Consider the following 5115-nt stretch of genomic DNA (forward strand, 5'->3'; position numbering starts at 1 on the left):
TTGATAGCGGACATCTCCTTCCCCAAGTTTGTCATTTGAGAGGATAGATTGTTGATTGCATTTAGATGATCAACCGAGTACATCGAAGAGCTACTCTTGCTAGTTGATTCTCTTTCTCCATCTTGCCAATCTCTATAGTACCTCACTACGTCCTCAATTATGTCCACCACTTCCTCTTCCGTTTTGTTAATGATAGGACCTCCGGCTCCTCCATCTAAACATGATTTTCCTTGAGGGCTAAGACCTCCATAGAAAATTTGAATGATTTGATAGGTTGGAATTCCGTGATGAGGACATTCTCTTTGATACTCCTTGTATCTCTCCCATGCTTCATAGAGGCTCTCATTTGGCTTTTGCTTGAAACCTTGAATCAAAGCTCTAGCTTCTGCTGTTTTCTTTTGAGGATAGAAACGGGATAGAAATTCCTTGGTGACCTCGTCCCATGTCCTTAGAGAATTCGGCTTTACCTCCTTGTCTAGCCATTCCAAAGCACGGCCTATGAGAGAAAAGGGAAAGAGGTTGAGGCGGATGAATTCTTGGGAAATTCTGTTCACCTTGATAGTATTGCAATACTTCTCGAACTCCTTGAGATGGTTTAGTGGGCTTTCATGCTTGGCCCCACTAAATTGTCGCCTCTCTATCAAAGTAATCATTGCCGGTCTTATTTCAAAATCATTTGCCGGTGTTGTAGGCGGAGCAATCCCACTCTCAAATCTATATGCACCTGGAATCCCTAATTCTTTCAATGCCACTCTCGGATTTTCTCCCATTCTTGCTTGTTCTTCTTGTTGTGGTTCTTCTTCACTTGAAATGCTAGGGCTCAAAGATCGTCTAGCACTTCTCAACCTTGCAATAGTTCTCTCAATTTCCGGATCAAATGGCACTAGTGAATGATCACGTGCTCTATGCATAAAATCTCAAAAGAAATGGTTAGTATCACGGCTACAAATGTAGCCTTAAAGAAAATCTTTTAGTATTTTTTGTTTCAATTAATGGTGAAATAGACTCAACAACTAAAACAAAGCACCAATTTCATTCCCCGGCAACGGCGCCATTTTTGACATGAGAAAAATGTAGGTCGTCCTCTACCCTTTCCTAGAGTCAAATAAATTTTATAAACACTCGACCAACCTAATACGAGTATAGGGTAAGTCAAGGGTCGAACCCAAGGGAATGAATAGGTGTAAGCTATAGCCTAGGTCAAGCTACTTCGAAGTTTGCAGAAGATGCGGTTGGTAACTAAGGTATCAAGAAGTCTAGATGAATCGAGGAATTCAATATACTAAACACTAGAGATATGGTTCCACATGCAAGCTCAATGATTATGCTAATTGAAAAATCACTTAATCAATTCGAACATTGCAAAGGACAAGCAATAGTTGCAATCAAAGGAATTCAAGGGTTATCTCCTATAAGCCAAGCTAGGGATCACTATGAATGGCTAGCTAGGAAAATCACAATCAAATTCAATCAATTAAAGCAATTCTCAAATCAAGGGTTCATGTCATTGAAATTTGCAATGCAATCTAGATTAATCTTATAGGTTGATCACTCCTAGTCCAATCAATCTCATGCACAACTATGTCAACTAATTTAATTGAACCATTCAAATCAATCTAGCCTCATCAACTAGGAAAAATCATCAATCAAGCATACTTCCCCTTCTCCCTAGAAACTAATCTACTCACTAAACATGGTGGAATTAAGAAACAAAACAAATTCAATCAAATTCATATTCATTTAAAGCTAAATCAAAAGAAAATCAATCAATCAACAATTTCAAAAGCAAGGAATATAATCTCAATCAAAATCCAAGAAACTAGAAGGAATTGCATTAAAAGTAAATCAAGGGAAAGAAATCTTACAAATATCCATTGAATTGAAGAAGGAATTTCAAAATTTAATTGAAATCTAAGATCAAATTCAAGTACTAACAAGTAAATCTTAAGCTTCTCTCTCTACTTTCTCTCTTTACTATTTCTGGAAAAATTCTCTCTCTAGTACAAATTTAAATCGTCACCAAAAAGAAACTCAAAAGCTATAAATAAGAAAAATCGAGCGAAGAAGGCTGCACAGGTCATGCGCACGCACAGCCCAGCCGCGCGCGCACCCCTGTGCGATGCATGGGCTTTGGCTCCTTTGCTTGCTTGATCAAACTCCGCGCTCCCGAGCATCCCCAACATCAGTGCACTCGAGATGATGCCCGCGAACATGGCAGTCCTAAAATGAGCAAATTGACTTGATTTTTCACCTACAAAACACAAATAAAACAAAGAGAGGAAGCATAGCAAGGTAAAATTAAAACTAAAATTATGAATTATGAATTATCAACTAAAAATATGTAAAACTCGTAAAAACCAATCGAGAACTAAAGTGAATTATAAAAAATGGAAAATCAAGTAAAACTAAAAGAATTATATGAAAATGATGAAAGAAAATGAACCTAAATCTTATTCTTTTGAGCGCCAAAAATGACGCTCATCAGCATCCTTCTTCACAAACTTTTTGCATAAATTTTCTTTCATGGACAACTTTCAAAATCTCACTTGAACCAATATTCGCAACTTTCTTGCCCCAAAACCAACACTCTCAAACTAAAACCTCACAAAGCCAATACTTCACTAACTACAAGGGTTGGTAGAACATAGGCCGATAGGTTTGTAATAAGGCTAGATCAAGAAAGGGGAATAAGGCCCAAATTGGTTGGCAAGTGGGTGGATGTAAAAATTAAAACCAAATTTGTAACAAAATACAAAGAAAACAAAGAAAAATGAGAAGAAATGCCCTCTTCCTCCTTTAAAGTTGTTTGGTCACGATCTCGGGAGCTAGAAACCAACACAAAGATCAAGACATGCATAGTTAAGGATCCAAAGCGCCGCTCACAAGAATGATGAAGGCTAGAACAAATTACGCTCACTCGGGATAAGAAACAAGCAAATACCAACCAGGGGAATCCTATTCACTATAGAGAGCAACACCATCTTACCACTTTCCCGTGAACTAGGGGTTCAAACATCCTCAAGAGTTCTAAACCGGGCTACCTTAGCTTATAACGTGTCTAATTCAACCCTAAGCACTCTCAAACCGTGCAAACCCTCATCAACTAGGAAGGTAAGCATTTGAAGACATGTCATCAAAAAGGCACACAAATCCTCAAATCCAAATGAATGAGCAAATCCACATAAAAAATATTTCAACTTGTCATAGTCATGTTTGTTACACAAAAAGGGAACAAGAAAAACACACAAGAAGGAGGAAGAAATTAAAAAGGTTCATAAACGAGGCATGTAAATCAAATAAGTCCCAATCGTCATACAAGTGATCGTTGATAACAACATCAACGATCCCAGGTTCCTTAGAACCAAAATCAATCAACCTCGAACCATTCAACTTTTCCTAAACTAAACCTAAACTAAGCACTCAAAGAGAATGGAAAGAGGGGAAAGGAAAGATCTCACCCAAATGTCTCTTAAAGAAAGATAGAGAAACAAAACCATTTACCAAGGATCCAAAGCTTCAAAAGTTGCTTCCATCGGTCTTCAAAGCTACAAAAGAGAGAGAAAAGAAAACAAAAGAAAACACTAGACAAAGAAAAAGAGTTAGTAGAACGGGGAAGAAAAACAAAAAGCTACAAACTTGGCCCATGGACGAAACTAACTACCAAAACCATCATTAAGAACATCATCATCATCATCTCATCATCATCATCATCAAAAGCAATACCACACAACAACAAACTAGACCCATAAAGAAGCTAGACAACCCGACGCTTAACAACAAAATTACCCAACAAAATCTTTCCAAACCTTCCCACGAGTCCTTGATGCCTTCACACTGACTCGAAACTACTCCCTTTTGATTCAAACACCCCCCCCACACTAAATGAGAGCATCGTCCTCGATAATGCACATGCAATTGAAAAGACAAGGGAGGGACCAAAAGGGGGGGAAACATGAATACCAAGGGGGAACTAGCGGCCACTAGGGCCGGCACCATCATCCCTAGGGGGGTGGGTGGTGGCCCATAAGGGTCCCATCCTCCGGTATAACCGGGGGAAAACCCATAGTGACCTCTGTAAAGGTCAAGCTGGGATGGGGTCAACTGATCATAGGGCTCGGGTTGCACACAAGGTGCGGGGTGATTGGGGTGAACATAGTGGTAGCCAGGGTCACCTCTATGATCACTCCCACCCAAGACTCTGTAATCATAATGACCGGACTCGTCGGGGAAGTTACGCCTAGGCACTTTAAGGTTCTCAACACCCTACAAGTAGGGGTACGTGGGGAGGTTGTCACCATTCCATGAAGCCACGGGCCCTTGTTGGGCCGGTGTATATGGATAGTTGATCGGAGGGGTGACCTCCCCCCTACGCACACTCAAGTCATATAAGGCGTTTGTTTGAAAAGCATTGTTTTGGTAAGAAGCATACATACCTTGCATGCAAAGTTGCATGCTCTCCATTTGAGCCCTCATGCTCGCCATGTCTTGTTGGAAGTCGGATCGTTGTTGATGTTGTTGTTGTTGTGGCCTTCTTCTTCTTCCTTGTTGTTGTTGTTGTTGAAGTTGTTGTTTTTGTTGTTGCTCCGCTACCTCATCCTCCTCTTCTCCTTCCATTCCTATTACATCATCCTCCTCGAACACCTCCTCCAAATTCACTTGTACATTGTTGGGGAGGACACCCGAGTCCTTCCTCACCCACCAAGGGTGCTGAACTCCTTCTTTGGTATGGGAGGTGTACTCCGGCCTCGGGAGGAAGCAATGGTGTTGGCGAGATACAAGGAGACTCCAAAGTCCCTCAACCCCTTTGACACCCCGGATGAATTGCATTGTCTTGAGTTGCTTCTCATCAAGAAAAATATCACTACCATCCCCTTTCCCTACTATGGTGCATGACCTCAACTTCTCCTCATGGCCACACTTTATGGCCAACCTAGTCACCATAGCTCCGCAATGGATCTTCCCACTCTTGCTACCCGAGACAATGGCTTCGATACATTGAGTGAAGATGAACCCCAAGTTAACTCTATTCCCCAAGTCCGGCCTTGATGCAAGCCAAAGGATCCTAATCTCCTCCAAAGTTATCTTCCCCAAGTCTTGCTTGTTGAATACCATGTA

At 40.8% G+C, this 5115-nt stretch overlaps 1 non-coding gene across 1 annotated transcript; it reads left to right on the plus strand.

The window, feature by feature from the left end:
- The first annotated feature begins 279 nt into the window (after window positions 1-279).
- Window positions 280-385, plus strand: LOC145569540 (small nucleolar RNA R71). The gene has a single exon (XR_014096136.1). It is a non-coding gene; the product is annotated as a small nucleolar RNA R71 (small nucleolar RNA).
- Window positions 386-5115: the final 4730 nt, after the last annotated feature.

This window comes from Chenopodium album, chromosome 11, assembly GCF_948465745.1.
Source record: "Chenopodium album chromosome 11, dcCheAlbu1.1, whole genome shotgun sequence".
Taxonomy (NCBI): Eukaryota; Viridiplantae; Streptophyta; class Magnoliopsida; order Caryophyllales; family Amaranthaceae; genus Chenopodium; species Chenopodium album.